Below are 18447 nucleotides of genomic sequence, written 5' to 3'. Positions count from 1 at the left end.
TGAGTCATCAAGAACATGAAGATCAATAATCATCTACAAGAAATATTACATGGGGAACTTAGGTAATTCATGGAATTTTAATACATATTTGACTCAGAATAAGGAGAGAAGGCAGCTGTTAAGGAAAAGAGATAAAAGGCAGAAGACAGGGATTTTTTAAATTTTATTTTTGCTAAGGAGGATCTTTTTTTCTGGAAAACGTATTTGGAAATACAAATCAGAAGGAGCATTTCTCAAAAAAAAAAAAAAACACAAAAAAACCCCAACAATCCCCTCAAACAAACAAACGAGCAAAGAAACAAAAACCTCATTAACAAAAAAACCCCTCAAACATCAAAAAACCCCCAATAGAACAATAACAACAACAACGAAGAAGCCACAGTAAAGTCCAGAAATCATCGTTCCTGACAGAATAACAAGTCAGATCCCCTTTCTCCTGTCTTTTAACACACCTAAATGCACAACAATGTGGTGTCAGCAATTGACTAATAATTGACATTTGAGGAAAAAATGGATGGTGGCTGAAAATTTTTCTCATTACTGCTTCGTAATATTAGTAAAAAAGAGAAACCTTTTTGAAACCAAAGTTAAATTCCTTCGACTTAAGCCACTTTATCTTATATTAATTCCATTTTGTGCAGTGCAAAGGAAAAAAAATGGAGGGACAAAGGCTTATAAACAAAGCTGGACCTAAAGGTAAGGCAAAGATTCAGCAGTATTTAAATTGTCTTTCAAGTACATGATCTAGTGTACAGAACAACACAAGAATACAGAACTGGTTTATCTGAGCTAATCTTATGCAAATCAATTGGTCCTATAGATCCTCCCATATGAGACTTCACAAGTTCCTGACTACTGAAAATGACACAGTGGATTATAACTGTTTTCCAAGGAGTGGGTGTTACACCTGGAGGTACTCTGTTCATCTCGCAGAAGTTCAGATGTTTCCCTGTCATTGGCTATTACAAATACATTCCATATTTCATATTGCTTCAGGCTGAAGCAAATTGTTTTGTTCTTTTGGAGCAGTGAGATCACAAAAACTGAATGATTCTCAGTGGGACAGAATTTGTAATCAATAACAAATTCAAATGATGTTCAGTTGTCTTTGTTTTAGAGATATACTACAGAACAATGCAAAAGTATTTTAATAATAGTTATTTCTAGTGGTAGATTTCTAGTACTTAATTCTAGTAGTAGATACTAGTAGTTAATTCTAGTAGTAATTAATAGTATAGCAGTTGTTAATAAAAACTTTGAATAATTCTTTCTAATGTTCTAATCTTTCCTAATATTTCAAAGTCTGAAATTTTCTGGCTTCTGGCCTACTGGCGTCCTGTAATTTCTTCTAGAAAGACAACTGCTAGCATTCACAGGGAACATTATTACATTATCAAAGAATTACATTTCTTAGAACTCACTTGTGATGATTTCAAAATTTCAGGCATATTTACACTTCATCATGAGACACTGTCAAAATATATTTACAAGTTTTCTTGGAAAACAAAGAAATAAATAAAGTGAAAACAAAGAAATTTTGGAAACTTTAAGCTACTAATTTTTTGATGCTTTTTAAAAACATTGCATTATCTTCTTTAGCATGATGTTGTCTAACTTATTATCGGCAGGTGAAAATGTTACAGCAAAAAAAAGCAGAGGCTATGGGATAATAAAACAAGGAGAGTGTGGTGGAAAGTTTTGAAGTTTTAAAGTTTTGAAACATGAAAAATTTTTGAAAGCTTGTCAAATTACCTTTTTATTGGAGGAAATGAAAATTGCAGCGAGGAAGAAAATGTAACTAGATTTTAAGGACTGGGAAAGTACTAACATGTTTGTTGATGTTTCAGTGTTCTACAAAATAGAAAAAATCTATTTCTTAATATTTTAATCTGTAGCCATATACAGCATTGAGATACTACCCAGTATATTTATGGTAAACAATAAATAGTACAGTAAAAAAATAAATGCAAATACATACACAAATAACTTAACATTTTTATGATAAAAAACCCCAGTGAACACCTATCTCTTAGTATTTAAAATGCCTTTATGAGCTGCAGGTTACTTAGCATTTAGAAACCTGCACACAATGATACAGTTAGAATATCCTGCAGAGATGAGTATTTCTGATAACATTTCTGCACAAGCATACATGCATACATACTAAAGTTCTGCTTTATTGTTCTGAATAAAGATAGGAACTTCAGGTTTAGTTTCTTGAAACAAAAGTGCAATGATTTCACTGACTTCTGAAAAAAAGGATTTTTGTGCTTTAGATCACAGAACAAAAATATTGTTAGATTTGGAATGGACCTCTTAAGATCATCCAGTCCAATCCTGCTAAGATAGGGTCACCCAGAGCAGGTGACACAGGAACACATCCTTATAGTTTTGGGAAGTCCCCAAAAAGGGAGACTCTGTGACCTCTCTGGGCAGCCTGTTACAGTGCTTGGATACCCTCAGTGTAAAGAATTTCTTCCTCGTGCTGGTGTGGAAGTTCTTGTGTTTTACTTTATAATCACTGCTCCTCGTCCTGTCACTGAGCATCACTGAAAAGATAAAACAACTTAAAATATCACCTGCTTTGAGATGTTTACATGCATTAATGAGGTGCCTGCTCATTAGGAAGAGTCCTCTCCTTCAGACCAAACAGCCCCAGCTCCTGCAGCCTCTCCTCATAAGAGAGATGTCCCAGACCACAAATCATCTTTTCTTGGCCTTTAATGGATCCTCTCCAGGAGCTCCTTGTCTCTCTTATACTGAGAAGCCCAGAACTGGACACAGATGCAACACTGTTCTTTCTAAAGTTTGAGAGGTAAAGACCACATGTACTCATACAAAAGAAAAAAAAAAAAAAGCCATCAAAAACATGAAAATATATTCTAATGAGATTATTTAAATCATTACCAGCATACAATGTGTAAAGATAACACAAAGAGAAAAAGCAGATAAAAATAAAATTATATTAAATGCAAAATTATGCTAATTAGTACAGAGTCTTTCCTTGTGTGGCTATTTCCAAATAAGATTTATAAAATTAATTTTTAACTTGTGGTAAATTTCATTTATTTTCTCTGCACTGTCCCCCTAATAGGATTTTACCTGTTCTTAACTCATTTCCTATTTGTCTCTTGGCTTCCAGAACTTTGTTTCCTCCTTTGAGCTCACAATTTAGGAATGTAATATGTACGTCTGAGGCTTTGTAATTAAGAACAATCTGCACTCAGTCAGCAGTCTGTTATTTCACCAACATTTAATTGGCCGACTAAGTGGCATAAAACAAATGCGGTGAAGTACTAATCGACAATCCAGAATTTAGGATAGGTGGCAGAATCCCACAGCATGTAACTTTGTACTTACTAGACATCTTAAAAAGTTTTCCAACATATCAGTGTTTGTAGAGTAGGACTGTAGGACTGTAGGAGTATACCTATACAAAAGTAAGTGCTGATTGACCTATTCCCAAATATTTTAGTTTTACTGTAATTGCTTGCAGTTTGTCTTTCCTTTGGAAATAAATATCTATATAACACTCATTTACAAAAGATTTTAAAACTCCATATAATATTTTCTTCTAAACCTAGATTAATCAGTTAGTAGGTTTGACTTGAAAATTTGAGACTGAATAATATTGCAGTGAATTCTTTCAGCCATATTATTTCTGACTGCAGTCCAAAATTATTTTATGTTTCTATACTTATTTATATTTTTTATCTCTTAAAATGCTTAGTATATAGATATATATAGCAGAAATAGCAACTGTCCTGTTAGCATTGGAAAAACACATAATCATGGCAGCCAGTTATGTGTCGGTGATTTATTTGAGAGCTCTCGGAGCCAGGGGTCTGAGACCCAAATCTTGGCTCTCCGAAACTCATAACAGACAAGGTTTTATACTTTGTTGCTACATAAGTATACACGTTAATTATTAAATCCCATTGTTCCATTGATTTTACCAGAGTATGAATTTGTGGCAATTGATTCTCATGATTCTGGTTTAGGATAATAATCATATTTGATTATCAAACAATTGACAATCATGTCGTCTATCATATAATGATTCGGTACAGTTTTCATCTGACCTAAGTAGAGAACATCGAATCTTAAGGCCTATGCAGAATTATACTTATCTCCTGCGCCCCCCCTTCCCCCCCCCCTTTGATTGTTACCTAGGCAAAGCTGTACTTGATTTAGCTGAAACAATAGCATGAGCATAATGTCCTAGCTGCAGTCACACTAGTGTTTGCCTCCCCCCAGCCTGGCTACCCTAGAAATCATTCTAACCCTATACTATCAGTCCTATACATTAGTTCAAATGAAATTTCAGAAAGGCCACCATCATCTAGGATATTGCAAGTCAAGTATGAGGTTGACCTATTCAAAAATCATTCCACCCTTAAAAAATAAGCACATTTTAAACCTTCTAAGACAAAATATTATTATCAAAACTGTGTTAAAGTAGATTTGATGTTTTTTGCAGTGTAGCCAACAACATGTATCTGTGATGCTGGAAAGTTTGATTGGAAGTTTTTTGTTGCAAATATGAAACTTCATATCCTGACTTACTCACAACTCAATGTCTTTTCTTTTCAAGAAAGATATTTTTTCAACGGTCATTGTTGTTTACAGCTATGTTACTTTTCTTTATTTCAGAACCTTAAAGGTATTAAAGTCTTTTTCCTGAAATCTGACAGCACTGGATCAATTTGATGTTTATTTAAATAACAATCAAAATCTAAAGTCTACGGTAAAGATAATATTTTTCCACTTCATTTTCCTTTGAAAACTTCGTTTCAATCATACTAAATGAGGGTAGTGCAATAAGTTACTCACATGTAAATGTTAAACTCTAACAGTACACTAACAATTTCTTTGTTTTCAGAGGAGAGATTGATTCTTAAAAAACAACACCTGTCAGAAGGATTCACCTAAGCCTGCAAAAGTTAGGTATTTTCTTAAAACTGTCAAACCATTTAAAGTGTCAAGCAGAAGAATTTAAATGCTATACTCAGGAGCATTTAAGTTCATCTACTTATAGTTGTACTTTTGCTTTCAGATTTGGATGAAACCAAATCAAAATTTTAATTTATTTAATAACAGATAGAGACTCCATGCTTTGGGAAAGGCTGAGGCAGTGAAGAAACTGTCCTCATTCTGAAGAAGTGAGGGCCAGTGAGTGAACTTATTGCTCTTGGAAACATTTAGAAAACAAAGAGCCAGACTTGTCCTGGTGTGAACAGCCTGGTTAAAAACAGGCTGGAACAAGGGAAATTTCATTTTGATATCAGAAATATTTCATTCACAGTGATGATACTGAAGCCCCAAAGGGGATTGCCTAGACTCATTGGGATTCCCATTCCTTTGAGATACTGGATGAAGATCAGCCGGATGAAGATCAGCCAGATGAAGGTCATGATACAAAATGTCCCTGCTTCTCACAGGTATGTGGATGCTGTGAGAGTCCTTTCTTATCTAAATTACTAATTCTAGAAACAATATATATGCTTAATTTTCTGAAATTTGACTTCTCATATTCAGATGATTATCATATTGATCTAATACTATTTCCTCACGCTATTTGATTTAATAAAGTCAATGTTCATAACAGCTTTCACAGGTATAGGTACTAGTGACTTTTCCTTTGATTCTTTGTGGGGTACAGAACCAGAGACATTTTCTCAAAATACATGTTATTCTAGGGAATCCAGTTAAATACCACATCAAAGTGAAAATAAAAAGTAATTAGCATATGTTTTTCTACTCATCCAACTCCCCAAAATTATATCCTTCCCAAAAGAGCTGTAGACAATAATTAGCTATTTATAATTTCATCATTTTGCCTACTTGTGCTTTAAAAAAGTTAACTTCTGTTTTCACTTTAGAATGTAAGTGGAGATTCCATTTAGCAGTGATGTCTTTTTACTTATAAACAGTGGTACAAGTGCTTCAATATTTACTCACAATTACTATACCTTGACATGACTGCAGTTTAAATGTGAGTATGTATCAAAAGATTAAAGCCATAGTGTCAGAAATCCCATGAGATGGGTAATTTTTTTAAAGCATGTGTATACTTAAGCCATGCTTTTGTGTAGTTTCTTAGATACGTCCTACAGCTAAGCTATGATAATGACAAAAGATACCCTTCTGGGTCAAACATGAGAAATTCATTTAGCACTAGTGAACCTGGTAAACTTTGAATAAAATAAGGGAAAATCATATGCAAAAAACATGTGAAGTTCTGTCATGACATGTCATTTATGTCTATGCTTGTCACTGATGTGTTACTGTATATTCTCTCCAAGCTTCTCTAGCTAAGAAATACCCATTGACAGAAAATCCACTGAAAGTGGCTGTAATGAGACATTGTAGTAGAGCTTTCTGCCCTCTAGGTGCTCATCGAATAGCAATGGACAGGACCTAAACACAGTGAGTTTGTGAAAAGCCTTGATCAAGTTGCACAGCTTGCAGCCTTTGAAACAGCTTCTGAGCAGCAGTTTATGAGTATGCATTGGAACAAAGAATTTTTTGTCAAAAAAATGTCATCAGGCATTCAAGCCAGGAGATGGAACATTGTTCATATTTTTGCTCATGATTCTGAAAATCCTTAATTCTGAATTAAAATTAGCATTTTGTAGCAAGGATCTTCCTCCTTTTAATGCTGAAAATCTCCCATGAAGTACCTCTTGGTCTGGGCTTCCTGTAGCAGTCATTACTGTATCCACATTGCCTGTGAGTCAGCTGGTATGCTGGATATCTTCTCAAAGGGGCAAGGGAAAAACACCCAAATGAAGGTTAATTCTCAATGGCAAAATACACCGACTTCCTTTTTTCATTTTTAAAGATGAAAGACACTATTTTGTTCTTAAATGCAGCATGATGCTTTTTTTGGATTCCAGTGCAGCAGCTACCTTTTCTGCTCTCTCATACAGTGAAAATTAGCCCAAAGCCAGTTGTCTGCTTCTAAACCCATGCTAATCAAGTTTATCCCTTAGAAAGAAAAGAAAAAAAAAAAGAAAAAAAAAAAAGAAAAAAAAATCAATTTATTGCATGCACTCAAACTATTATCAGTTTTTACATTTCTGTTCCCAACCAGTTCCCTGCTCTGTAATAAATTCTATTTGATTTTTACTTTTAAAATAAATCATCCTACCTTTTCTATTGAAAGATCATAATACATTAATTCTCCACAATCATTAACCTCACTTTATATATGGTTAGCAACAGTTTCACCCAATCATAGTAAGAAGTCCAAAAAGATATGAATTGCATAGTAATGGTGGTTTATTTACAACTGGGGGAGAAGTTGTATTTCTAAATGGAGAATATATTTTTGTGTGTTTTACTTTCGCTTTGGAGTCTTTGGCATAGCAGACAAGACGTGCAGTTGGGTGGCCTGCAGTAGCAGCCAACCTCTCACACTTTCATAACCCTAAATGCAATGCTGCTTAATACGAAACTCTTCTCATAGAGACTACTAAAATACTGTGCTGGTCATTTTGCTCAAGTACAAATTCCCCTTTTCCTGGAGAGGAAGTTCCCAGCTCATGTGTGTCAAATTATACATTTGCCCTTTAATGTTAAAGGCTTCTTTTTAGTTACCTCTTGATTTACAATTCTTAGCAGCCTTTGTTTTCTTCTATGCAAGTAGGTTTTTTCTCTCATGATGCAGTTAGTTCTTAATATTTCATCTCATAATTCTGTCTGTAACAAATGGTCATTTGAAACACAAGAATGAGTGTTTACTACTTTTCATGGGGCAAAGAATCACCATGACAGCTCTCCCACACAGCTCCTCCTTAAACTCTCTGGCTTAAGCTGAATTTATATGTGCAGACAATTCATTATAATTTTCTCCAAGTCTTCACGTACTGCCAGTAGATAAATGGAGCATGTTAGGGAGCTTGGAGAAAATGTTATAAAGTTTAACGGCAAAGATAATTTGAACAGCCCAGTTAGTCTGTAATTAGTAAAGTGAAAACCAACATGTGACTATGATAGTGATATAGTTATTGAATGATGCTGTTGTGTGATTTTCATGGTTTAAAATCAGCCAGCAACTAAGCCTTATGAGTTGCTTGATCCAGCCCCCCACAGCGGGATGGGAGAGAATTAGGGGAGAATAAAAGTGAGAAAACTCTTGGGTTGAGATAAATACAATTTATTGGTAAAGCAAAAGCCACACACAAAGCAAAATAAAACCAGGAATTCTTTCATTACTTCCCATGGACAAACAGGTGTTCAGCCATCCCCCTGAAAGCAGGGCTACACATGAATCATGGTTAATGGGGAAGATGAATGCCATAGCTCTGAGAATTCCCATCATCCTTCTTCTTTCCTCAGTTTTATATACTGAATATGTATTGAATTTCTTGAAAAGCCAGGTGTAATAAGCTTTTTGAGAGTTCAATAGTTCTGAGGCTGTGCAGCACCTCACATAAAATGGCTTAAATATCTAGCGAGACAGCATGGTTGAGTATGTCTTGAAAAAGCAAAATGGTTTTTATAAAAGAAAAAAACAATGCAAAAACAAAGAACAAAGCTGAACACAGTGTGGAGACAGGTCCCACACACCTGCTACAACACCTCAAGAATGCACTGAGAAGCCTCGTACTCTCCTTTAAATATTGAATTATTTAGGTGGGTTTTTTGGCAAACAGCCCAACAGAGAATAGCTGCTTATCTGAGGAACAGGTTAAGAGACCTATCAGTGTTTTTGTCTTGGCACTGAGCATATTAATGTCAGGAGAGCAAAGAAACTTCTAGTGTTCTTCTCGTAAGAGGTACATGGCCACATGTAAGCCCTGTTCAGCAATAACAGAAACATCTGTATATTATCAACACCATTCAGCAAAAATCCAAAGCTACAGAAGCTACAGTGAAGAAAATTAACTCTGTTTAAGCTAAAACCAGTGCAGTGATGATATCAGTAGCAGCATACACCTTACTGTCACAGTGTGACAGGAATGTGACAGTATTTTTACTGTGACAAATTTTATTAGTTTATTAAAATAATATTTAATAATTTATTATTATTTTAATTAAAATACTGTGACAGTATTTTAATAAAAACAATGTCATTCAGCAGCAAAGAAAGGTCTTCAAATATTGATGTGAGAAATTCCGTCACCAGGATTGACTATAATTATATTCTACATCTGAAGACAATTTTTGCACACAATCCCTCCAAGCAGATTTCCTTTCTCTTTGACGTTTTAAAAATACTGTGGTGGTTATTACTCTTGTGTTTTTATTTCTTAATAAACAACACAAGAACTTCATTCCAACCTCGGGATTTTAGAGGAAAGAGAAAAAAGTTATTTTGAACCATGGGACCTTAAACTAAGCAGTTTGTTTCTACCCCACTCTCCCCTGGCATCAATGTAAACACCAATTTTATCTTTTTTTAAAAAACAGAACTTGATTTTAGAAAAGGTCTTGAAATGGCATTTATACTATTAAACTCAGTTTTGATCTCCAAGGTCTGTCTATCAAATATGACATGTTAAAAACAGAATCTCAGCTTCACACCATACTAAATAATAACTTCCTTTTATCTGTGTTTATAATTGTGTCTGTTCTCAGCAGAAGATACTGAAATGTTGACACATTTCATAAAAAATGTCGGCAATCTTTTTTTCAATGTGGAAGAAGAATACAGGGAATAGAAGAAAGGGGCGTTGCAGGTGAGGTCTTCAATGGTGTAGAAACCCTTCAGAAAGAATATTTTGAAGGATTCACAAAAAAAAAAAAAAGGAATGAGTAAGGTTAGAGAAATAAAACAAATGGCAGAGCAATAATATTGGAAGAGAAGGGTAAAAATTTGTCACAAATTATGGAAAATTTGCTGACAAACTCAGGCTAGAAGTCGGTCTCGAGATAAAAGTCTGTGCGAGATAGAGGTCTGAACAGAAGATGAGAGCCTTCCCTTCCCTTTGATCATCCTTTATAGCGTGAAAAGGATAGCCTCTGGAAGGTTAATCCTCCCAGAATAAGATGAGAGAATAAGCTGAAGATCGACTGAGATGAACAAACCAAGCCTGAGACAAAGCAACTGCAAGGTTGTGCATGTATTTTAGGATTGCACAATGTAACACACAGTGTTAGGATTTTAGACTTTGAATGGTGGGATTTTGGACATCCAAAGTTAGGATTTTGGACACTGCTATCTGTCCTGGGGTGACGTTGTGAGGTTTGTATCCCCAGTTGTCTGTTGGGTCTCTGTTGGATATTGCCCTGTGTGCCTTTGGTGTTGGGTCTGGGAGCAGGGGGAAGGGAGAGGCGCGCGGTTTGTTTTCAGCAACTTTCCTCCGCCGGCTGGCCTTGAGAGTTGGATTCAGCAACACACGGCGAGGGACGGAGAGATTCTTTTTTTCTTTAGTAGTTAGTTAGCTAGTTAGGCAGTAGCTAGCACAGGAGGGGAAGCTTCACTTTTTTTTCCTCTTCTCCTGTTTTTTTTTTTCTTTTTTTTCTTTCCTGGTTTTTTTCCCCTCTTTTTTTTTTGTCTTCCTTTGGAACTGTTAAAATCTCTCTCGACTGAGGACTCAGGGGAGCGCCGTGGGGGCTCGCACCTGGAACCCACCAAAATCCATCCTCTCCAGCGTGTCCCAGCGCCAGAGGGACTGAGACAGAGCAACCACCTCCAGGAAGGACTTCTTTTCTAATCCTGTCATCTCTCCAGAGCAGCACGAAGTTCTTGTCATCTGGTATTGTCAAATTTATTGTGCTGGGGAGTGCTTTGTCTGTTTGATAAACAGGGTTCTTTCCACTTCTCTCGGAAGTTTTTTTCTTCCCTGAACCGGTTGGGGGAGGGGAAGGAGGGCCCCCTTAGGAGGTTTCCTCCCAAAAATCTGCCTTAAACTTCTACACTATCCTTGCATTATCTGCTGACAGACTAGATAAGTCCAGGTGAGGAGTTGTGGGCATGGTGAGATAAAACAGTGCAGACTAGAAGATGTAGAGTTAGGGGAGGAGTGAGGATTTGTGCTTTCTTCTGACCCTCTAATGAAATATTCCCCTGACAGAAGTAAGAAACAGCCTTTAAGGCTTTGTGGCATCTTTTTGTTGCTGCAAACTACCTCGTAAACTTCAGATTCATCTGCCAACTTAGGAGTCTTTCTCCTCTCTCCTATAACAGTATTTTCTTCACACACTACAGCAAAGTTTTGAGTACCAAAGTAAGGAGGTAAAAACCATCTAAATTGTTCAGAGGTTCAACATAGTTGTTACTCACTCTATCATGCACATATCTCTTCAAATTCACTGTTTTACCAATATGAGCAGGGTCCTTAATGATCACTTCAGAAACCATATCCCTGGTTATAATAGCAAAAAAAAAAAAAAAATCAATTATAAATATTTTATTTTTAAAGGAATTAGATTTTTAGTTTTCTTTCTTTCCATGTCTTGGTCATGTAAGATGTCTCAATGCAGATAATATTTGGCCATATTAGAATCGATGCATACTGAATACCTGCTTTTCAATATTTATATCTAATATTGTCTTTAGTAATTATTTTTTCCTCACATTTTAATTTGATTGTCTAGGAGACATTTAACATAGATTTAAACATTCTTTACATATAAATTTGTCTTCTAGCTATTTAAATCTCAACCTTAAGCTGATTCAGTAAATAGATTTCCCTAAGTGATTTTTTGTGAACAAAAAAATTTTGTGAACAAAAACAAGCTCCTAAAATTTAGTTGGTTTTGGTTTTAATCAACAAAGTATACAGTTTCTTTAAAACTTTCAAACACAAAACAACAAAACCACATAAAAAAATAAACTAACTAACAAATAACCCCCAAAAACCTAGATACGAAAAGTTTCTGGCTGTTAAAATACAGTAGAGAGTTTAAATGTCATCTTAGATTTGCAGTTGCAAGGGAAAAGAAAAATTTGCATATTGTGTAACTGGATTTGTATTCTTAAGAGCCTTGATTAGGCAAATGACCTAGTAATCTGTTTTACAGAAAGAGAATATTCTGTCTGCTTGCTTGTGCATTCGCTTTGGTGGGTGGAGGGAGATGAGAGTGGGTGTCAGAATTCAACATCCATTTTTAACCTGTACTGGGGAGTAGCAGAAACAGGACATTCTTTTTAAAGGCAAGCTCTGTGTATAACTTCCATAATACTTTTGAATAAATCCCCACAGGTAATTTTGCTGAACTACCCAATAAAAACCAAAAATGACAAGGGAAACAAACAAATCCTTAAATAAAATGGATATTCAGTGAAGAAAACAAACCAATTTTTTTTAAAAAACAGTGTTACAATTTTTTATAAGACAAATGCCTTACTAGGAATATTTGAAAAGAACACGATTTCAGGTTACAAATGTCAATTACTAGCAGAATAATTAAAGATGCAATTAAAATAAACTGGCAGAATGGGGATGGAGAACACAAATATGATACTTTAAGTTTGTTTTTAATCACAAGCTAGCACGCGTATAGTCTTTGGAGTTAAAATAACTGATATGCAATTAAACTCAATTAAGAACAAGTAAAATAAAAATAAGTGATTTAGGGCTACACCACGCAATTTGTCACTACATTGAGTAACATGTATGTTCTCACAAGACTGTCTTCTGAGAACAGCTATATATGGGTTATAAATAATTAGGGACACAGAAATGCAGGAATGAATGATGTTTCTCTTTTGACTTTGTACAATGAAGACAGATGCCAAAACTAAGAATGCAGATACTCGAATATTGTATGCAAGTACCTCTCTAGATTTCTTCTATTCTCTCAAAGTTGTTTGAAATCAGTCAAAGAATTTCAAGAACATAAGTCTAAGTATTGAATTCAGATCAGGGTGGTCACCACAAATGCTGCGTTTCCTTACAAACACATGCTGTAAGTGATACCTCGGATGGGGTGGACTTATATAAAAGTTATGGCCTACGTAAAATATTATGGGACACTGATATACAAATAAAGGTATAAAGGGTAATAAGTTTGAAATAGAAGCCATAGAAAGTGATGAAAAATTAAATACTTATGAGTGATCAGTCTAAGAATATTGCAATTATTTACCTGATTTTTTAAAATGTTTATGGATTCCAATATTACACAGAGATAGAAAAGTACAGATGAGCAAATTACATGTAGTTTATTATTTTTTTCACCTCAGCCTTTTTGCAAGATGTTTACAGTCATCAAAATATTCAAATCCACTAATTATTTCAAGTAATAAGTTTCAAAATATCTCTACAGATATTCCTGCTTGGGGTCAAGAGGTGCTGCTGGGTAAATAATGATTTGGAAAATGAATTATAGTTATGAATATATTATATAAGAACTCAGGGCTTTGTAGCTTTGATATTTACAAGAGTCTCTGGTTTTACATAAAAAGCCCCACGTGATAATGTGACAGATACTGGGAAATAAAGGATAGGTATGTCAGTATTATAGTATTTGAAAAAAAAAATTCTCATTTTTGTCCTACAAGCTCTTTTATCAGTATTGTGAAAAACTTGTCCTGATCTCATCAGACATCCTTCTAGTTTATATGATCAAAATTATATATTCAATATGTAATGATAGAGGAAAAATAGCACATATATGAAGAGAGATCTCTCTCCATGTATGGAGAGAGGAAGAGGGAGAGAGAGAATATATCACAAACCCCCATTTGTTATTACTAAATTCTCAATCAAATTAAATAAATGAGTGGGGATTATTTTAGTTTTAATGGTTTGGGGACTTATTTCATTTGCATTGGTTAATTTATTCACCTCGTATTGAAGACTATGTAGAAGAAGAAGGAGGTCGCCTTGAAGGATTTTTCAATTAGAGAGACTTTGCTTTGTGCAAATTATCAAATGCTCATCCTAGAAGACAAAGATAACAGATTTTTGCCATTTGGATTTTACCTTTTTCCCAAACTTTTTGCGTCATTACAGGTTATTTGTTGGACTCAGGTGATGTATGTCTGGGTTGGGTTGTTTAGCTGGTTGGTGTGTTTTGTTTTCAGTCTTAAAACACAGTTGTTAAATTGAAAGAATAAAAGCAATTTACAGGTATACCACATCTGCAATAGAGAATTTTAGATAACTGACTTACATAAAAACTCCTTAAAAGAGGAGGGATTAAACAAGAAAACGGGTAAAATGAAGAGGAAAGTATACTTCTTGGAATTTCCTTAGGCAATGCCTCAATTCACACTGCTTTTTCAAACCTTTTGCTGCCCATCAGAGGGTTTGCATTGAACAGTGGTCCCCTGAATCTTCATGTCATTCTCCCACTGATACACCTTCCTTCCCTGCCCCTCACAAAGGCGTAAATAAAAAAGATAAATCTGGTTTATTCCTGTTCAGGCAAGGACAGGAGAGAGTCTCCAACTCAAAACTTTCACATACACATGGTAAGAGATGACACAATACTCCCAAAGCACATGAACGTGTTGTGTAGGTCACAATTTCAACCCATCCCTGACAACATGCCTCATGAATCCCTTCTGAGAAGAAGGTGGCCAAGACCCTGTTAATGGGCTGGACATAAAGTGGTGAGGGACCCTCCTTCATGGGGAAGTCACCTCCATCAAGGTCAGAAGAAGGGTCCTATGCCACAAGAAATGGGTGGGCCACCCAGTGCTGAGGGGGCTGCTATGTGAGAAATCATACCTTAAAAGCAGGAGAACTGAAAATGATACCTCTTCTCCATCTCAGTTTGCAAGGAGGAAGAGAACCACAAATTCTTCTTCACATCCTGGGGCATCTAATTTTTAAATGTTGAATATGTTCAGAAAAACACATATGGATTTGCCCAAACACATAAACACAAAGGATTACCTGGTCCACTGGAACACTTTCAGAAGTCAGATTAATATGATATCCTAGATACTGATATCTCAGAACATTTGAAGTACTCTTTTGCTTGTAATTTCTCATGTGTTTTTTTTATTCTAAAAGATGGTAGAGTGACTGAGTTCTGATGGGTACCTCTGGAGACCACATAGGCCGTCTCCCTGCTCAGACCAGGGTTGGTTAGATAAATTTCCTCCAAATTCTATCTTGTCCAGTTTGAGTATTTCCAGGAATGGAGGTACCACACTATCCCAGGGAAAACTATGGTAAATATAGAATCATGGAATGATAGAATCATTAAGGTTGGAATCAAACTCCAAGATCATCAAGTACAACCTTGGACCAAACATAACCACATCAGTTAAACTACAGATCTAGGTGCAACATCTAGTGATCCCTTGAGCATTTCCAGGAGCGGTAACTCCACCACCTCCCTAAGCAGTACTTTACAGCACCTGAAAACTCTCCCTATGAAGAAATTCTTCCTGATGTCCAACCTAAAGCTGCCCTGGCTTGAGGCCACTTCCTCTGGCTCTATCACCAGTTGTCTGGGAGAAAAAGCCAACCCTGACCTTGCTGCAAACACCTTTTAGGTAGCTGTTGGGAGTGATAAGATCACACCCTGACCCTTCACCAGGCTAAACATCCCCAGTTCCCACAGCTTCTCTTCTTGTGACCTACTCCTTAAACCCTTCACCAACCTCACCTGGGGCCTCCCTTAAGCAGGACTGATGATAAATGATGGCACATGGCTTGGTGAGCTCTTCCTCCACTCCCTCAGTATGCTTGGGACAATCCCATCCAGGCCCATTCACTTCTAATTGTCCAAGTGGCACAGCAGGTCATTAATACTTCCTCCTGGACTGCATAGTGTCCATTCTGCTCCCCATCCCTGTCTACCAGGGTTGGCTGCCCTGAGGATAAGTGGTATTACTGTTATAGACAGAGGCAAAAAACATTAAGTACCTCTGTAATGTTTATTGACCCTCACAGTAATAGCATTTCCTCAACATCCCTGAAGAAAATACATTTGTTGGATTGCTTGGTTTCATACTTTGAGGAACACTGGCCATGGAAATATTCAAAATTAAGCATTACTGAGAATATTCTCTATTGGGCTAGATATAGGACATTACTAACAAAGTTCAAAGAAGATATATTATGTTAAAAATGACCAAAACCCAATGCTTTGTTTTGAAAATGGGATACACAGTTTTGATGCTTATTTGCCTAAAAAGAACAAACAAACAAACAAACAAACAAGCCACAAGTAAGAAATAGGAAGGCTTTTTCCCTTAAAACACTAAAATGCAATATGACTATAACATAAGCTGACTGCAATGAAAACATTGCAAACATATTGTCCAGCTAGATGGACCCTTGATATGTCTATTATTATAGATGCTTCAACAAATCTGGTTAAAGTAGAGATCTTCTACTTTTCATAAAGCTAGATCAGATTTCAGAGGTAAAAATGAAAATAAACCTGTTTGTCTTTTGAAAAGTACTTAGATTAAAACACTTAGTAGTGTGAAAAAATTCTACTACATATAATATTAAATATAACCCTCACATTGTGAGAAGTCTGAGTAATCTCAGTCAGACACAAGACAGGAGTCCATTAAAGATAAGTTTTGTGATGATGATGGACTGTGAACATTTCCCTGCTTCAAGTGTCCTGATACATCACAGCCATCACTAAATATTAAAGAGCTGTTCTACAAATCTTGGCTTCTGCAGGAAGGAGATCTTTGTGCTCCAGTCTTTATGTAATAAGGCAAAAGCTCAGGATTCCCTGAGAGTGTTTCACCTGGACATGTTAGGTAAGTCCTGCAAGTAAATGAAGAAAATTTTTTAGAGAATGATTCTGTTACAAAGATCAAAGTACAGGGAAGATGGTTAACTGAAAAGAAAAATAACACCCTTTTTTTCTCCTTAATTTTTCTAATCTAGTTGTTTATGAGTCCTTTTGTAATATTGCCTTTCAAGCACTAATATCATTTGAGCAACCTTGCAGACCATGCTTTTACATCTATGTTGACCAACAGAAATTAGACCACTATGAGATCAGTAAAAGGTCCACACTATAGGTAAGGTTCTCTTTATTTTGCTTTGTTTATTTTGAATTTGATGTTAAACTTCCTCCCTGAAGTTGAAATAAATCCAGTTAGTATTTCAAGCAGGTGTTGAGACTCACATACATAAAACTTACACAGAAAAAATATTTTTCCCCCCTTGAGGGTTGTAAGACCATAGTGCTGCTATTTGTTCTTTCCTCCGCAAAGAGCAGCCTAGCAGCAATTATTTTATGGTTCTGCAAGTCACTTTCTGAACAGAAGATGAAAGCAGAGGAGTCCTGTCCAAATAATCCTGTAAAAAATTACTTAGCATGTTAGAGTTCTGCAAATGGACAATATTTTTTTTCTTCTGAGATGCACTACTTCAATATCTATGCTTTTATGCTAAGAATTTTCCAAGTTTTTAGTAAATCAAAAGCACTAAAATTTTAAAAGAAAATCAGCAGCATGGTGAGCTGAACTACTCACCTTGTTTCAACTGAATGGTCTTTGCGAAACTGTATGAGGTTGCTCCTCAATTTTGAAATAATATTTTTTCTTTTATTTATACACATAAAGTTGGATACAATACCGTTCAGAACTTCTAGACAGGTTATAAAACTTTCCACACACCCTCCAGCTGCATAATTGTATATATACACAGATACATTTGTCCCAAGAACCTGACTTATTACTCCCATATTCAGGACAGATTGAAAGGACACAAGGCTTTACTTTGTGGGGTTTGGGCTCTTTTCTTTTGCTTGTTTTCATTTTTTTTTTTTAATTCACACCTCTTAAATTTTTCTTTGTCACAAAATTAGTCTTTGAGGAAGTAGGAACCACTTAATAATTAAGACTATATTAACTAATTAAACTAAACACAAAATCCCCACATAAACCCCGACTCACAAATCTGTATTTACCTTTCAATTGAGCTGACTCAGGGAGAAAAGTAAAAGCTGAGACTGTCTGATTATTTTACAATGAACTGTACCTCCATTTTGTTAGTTGTTTAGGGGGAATTTTTCCCCTCTTATGTGCTCTCTTTCTTTGCCTTTGATGCCTTCAAATAACTACTAAAGTGTTTCTATTAATAATAATTGCAGAGTATTTGGTCTTGTCAGATTGGTCTTGCCTTGTCTTCTTGTTCTGCTCCTCAGTTAATTCAGAAAAGTGTTTTTTACAAAACAGGATAATAGTTCTAAAAAGACATTAATAACTTTTGTGAGTGTTTATAAAGACAGATTTTCTTTTCACCTAGAAGCAATGGGGGAAATCATACAATTTTCTCTCAAATCAAAACAAGTAGCACCTTAAACAGATTTATTTCTGTGTATTCAAACTATGGCAAAAAATTGTACAATTAACTAGTTAATTTATATTATTATTTTAAAAAATGCAAAATTAAGAATTATATTTTGATATAATGTCTACTTGTGATTAATATAAAGACATTTTGGTAACAAGCTTGAATCAGTAACTAGTTGAAAGAAAAAATTGTAAAAAGGTGTGATTGTATTTACATGCCACGGCAATTAGAAAATAAATATACTCTGTCAGGAAAAGAGAATATA

This window comes from Chamaea fasciata, unplaced genomic scaffold (assembly GCF_029207755.1).
Source record: "Chamaea fasciata isolate MVZ Bird 193981 ecotype frontalis unplaced genomic scaffold, bChaFas1.0.hap1 SCAF_4, whole genome shotgun sequence".
In the NCBI taxonomy this organism is placed as follows: domain Eukaryota; kingdom Metazoa; phylum Chordata; class Aves; order Passeriformes; family Sylviidae; genus Chamaea; species Chamaea fasciata.
Note: the sequence above shows the minus strand (reverse complement) of the source record.